The sequence below is a fragment of the Lutjanus erythropterus genome, chromosome 19, assembly GCF_056507025.1.
Source record: "Lutjanus erythropterus isolate fLutEry1 chromosome 19, fLutEry1.hap2, whole genome shotgun sequence".
In the NCBI taxonomy this organism is placed as follows: domain Eukaryota; kingdom Metazoa; phylum Chordata; class Actinopteri; order Lutjaniformes; family Lutjanidae; genus Lutjanus; species Lutjanus erythropterus.
Genome location: NC_139335.1, coordinates 32,557,909 through 32,570,818, shown reverse-complemented (window position 1 = coordinate 32,570,818; position 12,910 = coordinate 32,557,909). Strand labels below are relative to the sequence as shown.

The following is a 12,910-nucleotide window of genomic DNA, read 5'->3' as shown; positions in this document are numbered from 1 at the left end:
TTGCACTGGCCGGCCATCTCCCGCCTGGCAGGCGAGAATTCCCCCGCTGAACCACCACTGCATGTTCAAACAGCATTGGCAGGCAGGGGTCATACAGTTGTGCGTTCTGGTGGGCAGAAGACTGCAGATATTTCCATGCTGGACACATAACAAAAGCCATGCCCCGTGTGAGGCTCGAACTCACGACCTTCAGATTATGAGACTGACGCGCTGCCTACTGCGCCAACGAGGCCCGAAAAGCAGTTAAACTTGATGAGTAAAAGCCAAAGGTTCTTTTGTCTAGCATAAACAGAGAGCACCGGTTGTCCTTCACACAAATGTGCATCATACGCCTGCAAAAAATGCAAACATAAGATGTATTACTGTGTCTGAGATGCCCTCAACAAAGACTTTTGAGCCACCTCATGACATTGTCCATTTGGGAACGTGGACTGGCACGCAACTTGATGTTTCAAATGGTCAGGCACAGGCCTCTTGCAAATTACAGGAAGGGGTACTTGTAGTCAAAGTATTCTACTTCCATTTAGGGCACAAAGTTGGTACTGGCTACCCAGCGTGCCCAAATGTTGCGTTGCATTGGCCGGGAATCGGACCCGGGTCTCCCGCGTGGCAGGCGAGAATTCTACCACTGAACCACCAATGCATGCACCAACACGACGGCTGCCGCTACACCAACGACACCTGTTGACATCGGAAAAGGCGTTTGCTCTCACGGGTGCAGAAATTTTGCAAGTTGTGTGTCTGACCGTTTTTCCTCTGTCCCTTACCTAAAAAGTTCCCGTACCTCTGAGTCCAGGCCTTCTGTGAGATATGTCCAACTCTGCGGCCCTTCGCAGAGCAAATGGGGTGACATGGATGTGACTTCTTCAGTCTCCTGGTTGGATACAGCGAAAACGGACAAGAATTAGCGTGAAAGTGCACGGCCAGGGTCAGCAAAAGTACATGCCGACACTGTCGGTTGACGTTGGCTGTTTTCTGTGGAAACGGCTTTAAACACATTATTGATCTGATTTTTGTTTTTTTTAACTTCTGTAAGATCACTGATGATGTCACAGATCAAAGCGTGTGGGCTGTCATGCTTGGTTTGTGACATCATCGATGATGTCACAGATCTAAGCCTGTGGGCTGCCATGCTTGGTTTGTGACATCATCGATGATGTCACAGATCAAAGGCCATGCTTGGTTTGTGACATCATCGATGATGTCACAGATCAAAGCCTGTGGGCTGCCATGCTTGGTTTGTGACATCATAGATGATGTCACAGATCAAAGGCCATGCTTGGTTTGTGACATCATCCATGATGTCACAGATCAAAGCCTGTGGGCTGTCATGCTTGGTTTGTGACATCATCGATGATGTCACAGATCAAAGCCTGTGGGCTGCCATGCTTGGTTTGTGACATCATCGATGATGTCACAGATCAAAGCGTGTGGGCTGCCATGCTTGGTTTGTGACATCATCGATGATGTCACAGATCAAAGCCTGTGGGCTGCCATGCTTGGTTTGTGACATCATAGATGATGTCACAGATCAAAGGCCATGCTTGGTTTGTGACATCATCCATGATGTCACAGATCAAAGGCTGTGGGCTGCCATGCTTGGTTTGTGACATCATCCATGATGTCACAGATCAAAGCCTGTGGGCTGCCATGCTTGGTTTGTGACATCATCCATGATTTCCCTGGTAGGCTATGAGCTTCTCCTGCGATGTCATGATGATGTCACTGCTTCAGAAGTTTATGAATAGATCTTGAGAAGATGATATGGACCGAGCTGGAGTCGACCCGGCTCCCTTAGATGGGATGCGTGGCGCGGACCTCCCCCACACGTTCAGAGGTGAACGAGTTGAGCCGCTGGCGATCGCCAGAGTTTCCCGCTCTGACCCAAAGTCAGCGTGCATTAACCGGCCTTGAGAAAGCTGGGCTCAACTCGCTTTGTCCCCTCCTCTGTTGCCGTGGGCTGTAGGAGCCCCGTGGAGTCTCACTGCGTCTTGGTAAGCAGACGTGTGTGAGCGTGCGTGCGAGACATCTGTCCCCAACAGACCTCACCGATGTCACCGCCTGTGCGCTTTAATAACAGGGTCAACCTGTGGCTTTTTGTCACCGATGATGTAACTCGTTGGTTCCCAACATTTTCTTTTTTTCCCTCTTCTTCTCTTATTTTAAGTTTCTTTAGCCAACGAAGTGGAGGGAACCACTGATTTACCACACCATCTCCTGAATGCGTCGACTGGCAGAATCCTTTGTGCTTCCCTGTGTAAACAAGGTGAAATAACATCTCACCAATTCAAGCAACTTCAGGCAAGACCGTGTCTTGGTAGGTACAGGAAGGGGCACTTGTGGTAAAATAGTTCTGCCTTCTTTTAGCGCACAAAGGTAGTGGTGGCAACTAAACAAGCTGTACAGTAGAACAGGCCCAGATAGTCTGTTGCACTGGCCGGCCATCTCCCGCCTGGCAGGCGAGAATTCCCCCGCTGAACCACCACTGCATGTTCAAACAGCATTGGCAGGCAGGGGTCATACAGTTGTGCGTTCTGGTGGGCAGAAGACTGCAGATATTTCCATGCTGGACACATAACAAAAGCCATGCCCCGTGTGAGGCTCGAACTCACGACCTTCAGATTATGAGACTGACGCGCTGCCTACTGCGCCAACGAGGCCCGAAAAGCAGTTAAACTTGATGAGTAAAAGCCAAAGGTTCTTTTGTCTAGCATAAACAGAGAGCACCGGTTGTCCTTCACACAAATGTGCATCATACGCCTGCAAAAAATGCAAACATAAGATGTATTACTGTGTCTGAGATGCCCTCAACAAAGACTTTCGAGCCACCTCATGACATTGTCCATTTGGGAACGTGGACTGGCACGCAACTTGATGTTTCAAATGGTCAGGCACAGGCCTCTTGCAAATTACAGGAAGGGGTACTTGTAGTCAAAGTATTCTACTTCCATTTAGGGCACAAAGTTGGTACTGGCTACCCAGCGTGCCCAAATGTTGCGTTGCATTGGCCGGGAATCGGACCCGGGTCTCCCGCGTGGCAGGCGAGAATTCTACCACTGAACCACCAATGCATGCACCAACACGACGGCTGCCGCTACACCAACGACACCTGTTGACATCGGAAAAGGCGTTTGCTCTCACGGGTGCAGAAATTTTGCAAGTTGTGTGTCTGACCGTTTTTCCTCTGTCCCTTACCTAAAAAGTTCCCGTACCTCTGAGTCCAGGCCTTCTGTGAGATATGTCCAACTCTGCGGCCCTTCGCAGAGCAAATGGGGTGACATGGATGTGACTTCTTCAGTCTCCTGGTTGGATACAGCGAAAACGGACAAGAATTAGCGTGAAAGTGCACGGCCAGGGTCAGCAAAAGTACATGCCGACACTGTCGGTTGACGTTGGCTGTTTTCTGTGGAAACGGCTTTAAACACATTATTGATCTGATTTTTGTTTTTTTTAACTTCTGTAAGATCACTGATGATGTCACAGATCAAAGCGTGTGGGCTGTCATGCTTGGTTTGTGACATCATCGATGATGTCACAGATCTAAGCCTGTGGGCTGCCATGCTTGGTTTGTGACATCATCGATGATGTCACAGATCAAAGGCCATGCTTGGTTTGTGACATCATCGATGATGTCACAGATCAAAGCCTGTGGGCTGCCATGCTTGGTTTGTGACATCATAGATGATGTCACAGATCAAAGGCCATGCTTGGTTTGTGACATCATCCATGATGTCACAGATCAAAGCCTGTGGGCTGTCATGCTTGGTTTGTGACATCATCGATGATGTCACAGATCAAAGCCTGTGGGCTGCCATGCTTGGTTTGTGACATCATCGATGATGTCACAGATCAAAGCGTGTGGGCTGCCATGCTTGGTTTGTGACATCATCGATGATGTCACAGATCAAAGCCTGTGGGCTGCCATGCTTGGTTTGTGACATCATAGATGATGTCACAGATCAAAGGCCATGCTTGGTTTGTGACATCATCCATGATGTCACAGATCAAAGGCTGTGGGCTGCCATGCTTGGTTTGTGACATCATCCATGATGTCACAGATCAAAGCCTGTGGGCTGCCATGCTTGGTTTGTGACATCATCCATGATTTCCCTGGTAGGCTATGAGCTTCTCCTGCGATGTCATGATGATGTCACTGCTTCAGAAGTTTATGAATAGATCTTGAGAAGATGATATGGACCGAGCTGGAGTCGACCCGGCTCCCTTAGATGGGATGCGTGGCGCGGACCTCCCCCACACGTTCAGAGGTGAACGAGTTGAGCCGCTGGCGATCGCCAGAGTTTCCCGCTCTGACCCAAAGTCAGCGTGCATTAACCGGCCTTGAGAAAGCTGGGCTCAACTCGCTTTGTCCCCTCCTCTGTTGCCGTGGGCTGTAGGAGCCCCGTGGAGTCTCACTGCGTCTTGGTAAGCAGACGTGTGTGAGCGTGCGTGCGAGACATCTGTCCCCAACAGACCTCACCGATGTCACCGCCTGTGCGCTTTAATAACAGGGTCAACCTGTGGCTTTTTGTCACCGATGATGTAACTCGTTGGTTCCCAACATTTTCTTTTTTTCCCTCTTCTTCTCTTATTTTAAGTTTCTTTAGCCAACGAAGTGGAGGGAACCACTGATTTACCACACCATCTCCTGAATGCGTCGACTGGCAGAATCCTTTGTGCTTCCCTGTGTAAACAAGGTGAAATAACATCTCACCAATTCAAGCAACTTCAGGCAAGACCGTGTCTTGGTAGGTACAGGAAGGGGCACTTGTGGTAAAATAGTTCTGCCTTCTTTTAGCGCACAAAGGTAGTGGTGGCAACTAAACAAGCTGTACAGTAGAACAGGCCCAGATAGTCTGTTGCACTGGCCGGCCATCTCCCGCCTGGCAGGCGAGAATTCCCCCGCTGAACCACCACTGCATGTTCAAACAGCATTGGCAGGCAGGGGTCATACAGTTGTGCGTTCTGGTGGGCAGAAGACTGCAGATATTTCCATGCTGGACACATAACAAAAGCCATGCCCCGTGTGAGGCTCGAACTCACGACCTTCAGATTATGAGACTGACGCGCTGCCTACTGCGCCAACGAGGCCCGAAAAGCAGTTAAACTTGATGAGTAAAAGCCAAAGGTTCTTTTGTCTAGCATAAACAGAGAGCACCGGTTGTCCTTCACACAAATGTGCATCATACGCCTGCAAAAAATGCAAACATAAGATGTATTACTGTGTCTGAGATGCCCTCAACAAAGACTTTTGAGCCACCTCATGACATTGTCCATTTGGGAACGTGGACTGGCACGCAACTTGATGTTTCAAATGGTCAGGCACAGGCCTCTTGCAAATTACAGGAAGGGGTACTTGTAGTCAAAGTATTCTACTTCCATTTAGGGCACAAAGTTGGTACTGGCTACCCAGCGTGCCCAAATGTTGCGTTGCATTGGCCGGGAATCGGACCCGGGTCTCCCGCGTGGCAGGCGAGAATTCTACCACTGAACCACCAATGCATGCACCAACACGACGGCTGCCGCTACACCAACGACACCTGTTGACATCGGAAAAGGCGTTTGCTCTCACGGGTGCAGAAATTTTGCAAGTTGTGTGTCTGACCGTTTTTCCTCTGTCCCTTACCTAAAAAGTTCCCGTACCTCTGAGTCCAGGCCTTCTGTGAGATATGTCCAACTCTGCGGCCCTTCGCAGAGCAAATGGGGTGACATGGATGTGACTTCTTCAGTCTCCTGGTTGGATACAGCGAAAACGGACAAGAATTAGCGTGAAAGTGCACGGCCAGGGTCAGCAAAAGTACATGCCGACACTGTCGGTTGACGTTGGCTGTTTTCTGTGGAAACGGCTTTAAACACATTATTGATCTGATTTTTGTTTTTTTTAACTTCTGTAAGATCACTGATGATGTCACAGATCAAAGCGTGTGGGCTGTCATGCTTGGTTTGTGACATCATCGATGATGTCACAGATCTAAGCCTGTGGGCTGCCATGCTTGGTTTGTGACATCATCGATGATGTCACAGATCAAAGGCCATGCTTGGTTTGTGACATCATCGATGATGTCACAGATCAAAGCCTGTGGGCTGCCATGCTTGGTTTGTGACATCATAGATGATGTCACAGATCAAAGGCCATGCTTGGTTTGTGACATCATCCATGATGTCACAGATCAAAGCCTGTGGGCTGTCATGCTTGGTTTGTGACATCATCGATGATGTCACAGATCAAAGCCTGTGGGCTGCCATGCTTGGTTTGTGACATCATCGATGATGTCACAGATCAAAGCGTGTGGGCTGCCATGCTTGGTTTGTGACATCATCGATGATGTCACAGATCAAAGCCTGTGGGCTGCCATGCTTGGTTTGTGACATCATAGATGATGTCACAGATCAAAGGCCATGCTTGGTTTGTGACATCATCCATGATGTCACAGATCAAAGGCTGTGGGCTGCCATGCTTGGTTTGTGACATCATCCATGATGTCACAGATCAAAGCCTGTGGGCTGCCATGCTTGGTTTGTGACATCATCCATGATTTCCCTGGTAGGCTATGAGCTTCTCCTGCGATGTCATGATGATGTCACTGCTTCAGAAGTTTATGAATAGATCTTGAGAAGATGATATGGACCGAGCTGGAGTCGACCCGGCTCCCTTAGATGGGATGCGTGGCGCGGACCTCCCCCACACGTTCAGAGGTGAACGAGTTGAGCCGCTGGCGATCGCCAGAGTTTCCCGCTCTGACCCAAAGTCAGCGTGCATTAACCGGCCTTGAGAAAGCTGGGCTCAACTCGCTTTGTCCCCTCCTCTGTTGCCGTGGGCTGTAGGAGCCCCGTGGAGTCTCACTGCGTCTTGGTAAGCAGACGTGTGTGAGCGTGCGTGCGAGACATCTGTCCCCAACAGACCTCACCGATGTCACCGCCTGTGCGCTTTAATAACAGGGTCAACCTGTGGCTTTTTGTCACCGATGATGTAACTCGTTGGTTCCCAACATTTTCTTTTTTTCCCTCTTCTTCTCTTATTTTAAGTTTCTTTAGCCAACGAAGTGGAGGGAACCACTGATTTACCACACCATCTCCTGAATGCGTCGACTGGCAGAATCCTTTGTGCTTCCCTGTGTAAACAAGGTGAAATAACATCTCACCAATTCAAGCAACTTCAGGCAAGACCGTGTCTTGGTAGGTACAGGAAGGGGCACTTGTGGTAAAATAGTTCTGCCTTCTTTTAGCGCACAAAGGTAGTGGTGGCAACTAAACAAGCTGTACAGTAGAACAGGCCCAGATAGTCTGTTGCACTGGCCGGCCATCTCCCGCCTGGCAGGCGAGAATTCCCCCGCTGAACCACCACTGCATGTTCAAACAGCATTGGCAGGCAGGGGTCATACAGTTGTGCGTTCTGGTGGGCAGAAGACTGCAGATATTTCCATGCTGGACACATAACAAAAGCCATGCCCCGTGTGAGGCTCGAACTCACGACCTTCAGATTATGAGACTGACGCGCTGCCTACTGCGCCAACGAGGCCCGAAAAGCAGTTAAACTTGATGAGTAAAAGCCAAAGGTTCTTTTGTCTAGCATAAACAGAGAGCACCGGTTGTCCTTCACACAAATGTGCATCATACGCCTGCAAAAAATGCAAACATAAGATGTATTACTGTGTCTGAGATGCCCTCAACAAAGACTTTTGAGCCACCTCATGACATTGTCCATTTGGGAACGTGGACTGGCACGCAACTTGATGTTTCAAATGGTCAGGCACAGGCCTCTTGCAAATTACAGGAAGGGGTACTTGTAGTCAAAGTATTCTACTTCCATTTAGGGCACAAAGTTGGTACTGGCTACCCAGCGTGCCCAAATGTTGCGTTGCATTGGCCGGGAATCGGACCCGGGTCTCCCGCGTGGCAGGCGAGAATTCTACCACTGAACCACCAATGCATGCACCAACACGACGGCTGCCGCTACACCAACGACACCTGTTGACATCGGAAAAGGCGTTTGCTCTCACGGGTGCAGAAATTTTGCAAGTTGTGTGTCTGACCGTTTTTCCTCTGTCCCTTACCTAAAAAGTTCCCGTACCTCTGAGTCCAGGCCTTCTGTGAGATATGTCCAACTCTGCGGCCCTTCGCAGAGCAAATGGGGTGACATGGATGTGACTTCTTCAGTCTCCTGGTTGGATACAGCGAAAACGGACAAGAATTAGCGTGAAAGTGCACGGCCAGGGTCAGCAAAAGTACATGCCGACACTGTCGGTTGACGTTGGCTGTTTTCTGTGGAAACGGCTTTAAACACATTATTGATCTGATTTTTGTTTTTTTTAACTTCTGTAAGATCACTGATGATGTCACAGATCAAAGCGTGTGGGCTGTCATGCTTGGTTTGTGACATCATCGATGATGTCACAGATCTAAGCCTGTGGGCTGCCATGCTTGGTTTGTGACATCATCGATGATGTCACAGATCAAAGCCTGTGGGCTGCCATGCTTGGTTTGTGACATCATAGATGATGTCACAGATCAAAGGCCATGCTTGGTTTGTGACATCATCCATGATGTCACAGATCAAAGGCTGTGGGCTGCCATGCTTGGTTTGTGACATCATCCATGATGTCACAGATCAAAGCCTGTGGGCTGCCATGCTTGGTTTGTGACATCATCCATGATTTCCCTGGTAGGCTATGAGCTTCTCCTGCGATGTCATGATGATGTCACTGCTTCAGAAGTTTATGAATAGATCTTGAGAAGATGATATGGACCGAGCTGGAGTCGACCCGGCTCCCTTAGATGGGATGCATGGCGCGGACCTCCCCCACACGTTCAGAGGTGAACGAGTTGAGCCGCTGGCGATCGCCAGAGTTTCCCGCTCTGACCCAAAGTCAGCGTGCATTAACCGGCCTTGAGAAAGCTGGGCTCAACTCGCTTTGTCCCCTCCTCTGTTGCCGTGGGCTGTAGGAGCCCCGTGGAGTCTCACTGCGTCTTGGTAAGCAGACGTGTGTGAGCGTGCGTGCGAGACATCTGTCCCCAACAGACCTCACCGATGTCACCGCCTGTGCGCTTTAATAACAGGGTCAACCTGTGGCTTTTTGTCACCGATGATGTAACTCGTTGGTTCCCAACATTTTCTTTTTTTCCCTCTTCTTCTCTTATTTTAAGTTTCTTTAGCCAACGAAGTGGAGGGAACCACTGATTTACCACACCATCTCCTGAATGCGTCGACTGGCAGAATCCTTTGTGCTTCCCTGTGTAAACAAGGTGAAATAACATCTCACCAATTCAAGCAACTTCAGGCAAGACCGTGTCTTGGTAGGTACAGGAAGGGGCACTTGTGGTAAAATAGTTCTGCCTTCTTTTAGCGCACAAAGGTAGTGGTGGCAACTAAACAAGCTGTACAGTAGAACAGGCCCAGATAGTCTGTTGCACTGGCCGGCCATCTCCCGCCTGGCAGGCGAGAATTCCCCCGCTGAACCACCACTGCATGTTCAAACAGCATTGGCAGGCAGGGGTCATACAGTTGTGCGTTCTGGTGGGCAGAAGACTGCAGATATTTCCATGCTGGACACATAACAAAAGCCATGCCCCGTGTGAGGCTCGAACTCACGACCTTCAGATTATGAGACTGACGCGCTGCCTACTGCGCCAACGAGGCCCGAAAAGCAGTTAAACTTGATGAGTAAAAGCCAAAGGTTCTTTTGTCTAGCATAAACAGAGAGCACCGGTTGTCCTTCACACAAATGTGCATCATACGCCTGCAAAAAATGCAAACATAAGATGTATTACTGTGTCTGAGATGCCCTCAACAAAGACTTTCGAGCCACCTCATGACATTGTCCATTTGGGAACGTGGACTGGCACGCAACTTGATGTTTCAAATGGTCAGGCACAGGCCTCTTGCAAATTACAGGAAGGGGTACTTGTAGTCAAAGTATTCTACTTCCATTTAGGGCACAAAGTTGGTACTGGCTACCCAGCGTGCCCAAATGTTGCGTTGCATTGGCCGGGAATCGGACCCGGGTCTCCCGCGTGGCAGGCGAGAATTCTACCACTGAACCACCAATGCATGCACCAACACGACGGCTGCCGCTACACCAACGACACCTGTTGACATCGGAAAAGGCGTTTGCTCTCACGGGTGCAGAAATTTTGCAAGTTGTGTGTCTGACCGTTTTTCCTCTGTCCCTTACCTAAAAAGTTCCCGTACCTCTGAGTCCAGGCCTTCTGTGAGATATGTCCAACTCTGCGGCCCTTCGCAGAGCAAATGGGGTGACATGGATGTGACTTCTTCAGTCTCCTGGTTGGATACAGCGAAAACGGACAAGAATTAGCGTGAAAGTGCACGGCCAGGGTCAGCAAAAGTACATGCCGACACTGTCGGTTGACGTTGGCTGTTTTCTGTGGAAACGGCTTTAAACACATTATTGATCTGATTTTTGTTTTTTTTAACTTCTGTAAGATCACTGATGATGTCACAGATCAAAGCGTGTGGGCTGTCATGCTTGGTTTGTGACATCATCGATGATGTCACAGATCTAAGCCTGTGGGCTGCCATGCTTGGTTTGTGACATCATCGATGATGTCACAGATCAAAGGCCATGCTTGGTTTGTGACATCATCGATGATGTCACAGATCAAAGCCTGTGGGCTGCCATGCTTGGTTTGTGACATCATAGATGATGTCACAGATCAAAGGCCATGCTTGGTTTGTGACATCATCCATGATGTCACAGATCAAAGCCTGTGGGCTGTCATGCTTGGTTTGTGACATCATCGATGATGTCACAGATCAAAGCCTGTGGGCTGCCATGCTTGGTTTGTGACATCATCGATGATGTCACAGATCAAAGCGTGTGGGCTGCCATGCTTGGTTTGTGACATCATCGATGATGTCACAGATCAAAGCCTGTGGGCTGCCATGCTTGGTTTGTGACATCATAGATGATGTCACAGATCAAAGGCCATGCTTGGTTTGTGACATCATCCATGATGTCACAGATCAAAGGCTGTGGGCTGCCATGCTTGGTTTGTGACATCATCCATGATGTCACAGATCAAAGCCTGTGGGCTGCCATGCTTGGTTTGTGACATCATCCATGATTTCCCTGGTAGGCTATGAACTTCTCCTGCGATGTCATGATGATGTCACTGCTTCAGAAGTTTATGAATAGATCTTGAGAAGATGATATGGACCGAGCTGGAGTCGACCCGGCTCCCTTAGATGGGATGCGTGGCGCGGACCTCCCCCACACGTTCAGAGGTGAACGAGTTGAGCCGCTGGCGATCGCCAGAGTTTCCCGCTCTGACCCAAAGTCAGCGTGCATTAACCGGCCTTGAGAAAGCTGGGCTCAACTCGCTTTGTCCCCTCCTCTGTTGCCGTGGGCTGTAGGAGCCCCGTGGAGTCTCACTGCGTCTTGGTAAGCAGACGTGTGTGAGCGTGCGTGCGAGACATCTGTCCCCAACAGACCTCACCGATGTCACCGCCTGTGCGCTTTAATAACAGGGTCAACCTGTGGCTTTTTGTCACCGATGATGTAACTCGTTGGTTCCCAACATTTTCTTTTTTTCCCTCTTCTTCTCTTATTTTAAGTTTCTTTAGCCAACGAAGTGGAGGGAACCACTGATTTACCACACCATCTCCTGAATGCGTCGACTGGCAGAATCCTTTGTGCTTCCCTGTGTAAACAAGGTGAAATAACATCTCACCAATTCAAGCAACTTCAGGCAAGACCGTGTCTTGGTAGGTACAGGAAGGGGCACTTGTGGTAAAATAGTTCTGCCTTCTTTTAGCGCACAAAGGTAGTGGTGGCAACTAAACAAGCTGTACAGTAGAACAGGCCCAGATAGTCTGTTGCACTGGCCGGCCATCTCCCGCCTGGCAGGCGAGAATTCCCCCGCTGAACCACCACTGCATGTTCAAACAGCATTGGCAGGCAGGGGTCATACAGTTGTGCGTTCTGGTGGGCAGAAGACTGCAGATATTTCCATGCTGGACACATAACAAAAGCCATGCCCCGTGTGAGGCTCGAACTCACGACCTTCAGATTATGAGACTGACGCGCTGCCTACTGCGCCAACGAGGCCCGAAAAGCAGTTAAACTTGATGAGTAAAAGCCAAAGGTTCTTTTGTCTAGCATAAACAGAGAGCACCGGTTGTCCTTCACACAAATGTGCATCATACGCCTGCAAAAAATGCAAACATAAGATGTATTACTGTGTCTGAGATGCCCTCAACAAAGACTTTCGAGCCACCTCATGACATTGTCCATTTGGGAACGTGGACTGGCACGCAACTTGATGTTTCAAATGGTCAGGCACAGGCCTCTTGCAAATTACAGGAAGGGGTACTTGTAGTCAAAGTATTCTACTTCCATTTAGGGCACAAAGTTGGTACTGGCTACCCAGCGTGCCCAAATGTTGCGTTGCATTGGCCGGGAATCGGACCCGGGTCTCCCGCGTGGCAGGCGAGAATTCTACCACTGAACCACCAATGCATGCACCAACACGACGGCTGCCGCTACACCAACGACACCTGTTGACATCGGAAAAGGCGTTTGCTCTCACGGGTGCAGAAATTTTGCAAGTTGTGTGTCTGACCGTTTTTCCTCTGTCCCTTACCTAAAAAGTTCCCGTACCTCTGAGTCCAGGCCTTCTGTGAGATATGTCCAACTCTGCGGCCCTTCGCAGAGCAAATGGGGTGACATGGATGTGACTTCTTCAGTCTCCTGGTTGGATACAGCGAAAACGGACAAGAATTAGCGTGAAAGTGCACGGCCAGGGTCAGCAAAAGTACATGCCGACACTGTCGGTTGACGTTGGCTGTTTTCTGTGGAAACGGCTTTAAACACATTATTGATCTGATTTTTGTTTTTTTTAACTTCTGTAAGATCACTGATGATGTCACAGATCAAAGCGTGTGGGCTGTCATGCT

The 12,910-nt window shown here is 49.4% G+C and overlaps 12 non-coding genes across 12 annotated transcripts; all 12 read right to left on the bottom strand.

Moving 5' to 3' along the window:
• Positions 1-159: 159 nt before the first annotated feature.
• Positions 160-232, bottom strand: trnam-cau (transfer RNA methionine (anticodon CAU)). Its single transcript has one exon. It is a non-coding gene; the product is annotated as a tRNA-Met (tRNA).
• Positions 233-572: 340 nt separating this feature from the next.
• trnag-gcc (transfer RNA glycine (anticodon GCC)) lies at positions 573-643 on the bottom strand. Its single transcript has one exon. It is a non-coding gene; the product is annotated as a tRNA-Gly (tRNA).
• Positions 644-2,587: 1,944 nt separating this feature from the next.
• On the bottom strand, positions 2,588-2,660 carry trnam-cau (transfer RNA methionine (anticodon CAU)). Its single transcript has one exon. It is a non-coding gene; the product is annotated as a tRNA-Met (tRNA).
• Positions 2,661-3,000: 340 nt separating this feature from the next.
• On the bottom strand, positions 3,001-3,071 carry trnag-gcc (transfer RNA glycine (anticodon GCC)). Its single transcript has one exon. It is a non-coding gene; the product is annotated as a tRNA-Gly (tRNA).
• Positions 3,072-5,015: 1,944 nt separating this feature from the next.
• Positions 5,016-5,088, bottom strand: trnam-cau (transfer RNA methionine (anticodon CAU)). The gene has a single exon. It is a non-coding gene; the product is annotated as a tRNA-Met (tRNA).
• A 340-nt stretch (positions 5,089-5,428) lies between these two features.
• On the bottom strand, positions 5,429-5,499 carry trnag-gcc (transfer RNA glycine (anticodon GCC)). Its single transcript has one exon. It is a non-coding gene; the product is annotated as a tRNA-Gly (tRNA).
• Positions 5,500-7,443: 1,944 nt separating this feature from the next.
• Positions 7,444-7,516, bottom strand: trnam-cau (transfer RNA methionine (anticodon CAU)). The gene has a single exon. It is a non-coding gene; the product is annotated as a tRNA-Met (tRNA).
• A 340-nt stretch (positions 7,517-7,856) lies between these two features.
• Positions 7,857-7,927, bottom strand: trnag-gcc (transfer RNA glycine (anticodon GCC)). The gene has a single exon. It is a non-coding gene; the product is annotated as a tRNA-Gly (tRNA).
• Positions 7,928-9,561: 1,634 nt separating this feature from the next.
• On the bottom strand, positions 9,562-9,634 carry trnam-cau (transfer RNA methionine (anticodon CAU)). The gene has a single exon. It is a non-coding gene; the product is annotated as a tRNA-Met (tRNA).
• A 340-nt stretch (positions 9,635-9,974) lies between these two features.
• trnag-gcc (transfer RNA glycine (anticodon GCC)) lies at positions 9,975-10,045 on the bottom strand. The gene has a single exon. It is a non-coding gene; the product is annotated as a tRNA-Gly (tRNA).
• Positions 10,046-11,989: 1,944 nt separating this feature from the next.
• trnam-cau (transfer RNA methionine (anticodon CAU)) lies at positions 11,990-12,062 on the bottom strand. The gene has a single exon. It is a non-coding gene; the product is annotated as a tRNA-Met (tRNA).
• A 340-nt stretch (positions 12,063-12,402) lies between these two features.
• Positions 12,403-12,473, bottom strand: trnag-gcc (transfer RNA glycine (anticodon GCC)). Its single transcript has one exon. It is a non-coding gene; the product is annotated as a tRNA-Gly (tRNA).
• Positions 12,474-12,910: the final 437 nt, after the last annotated feature.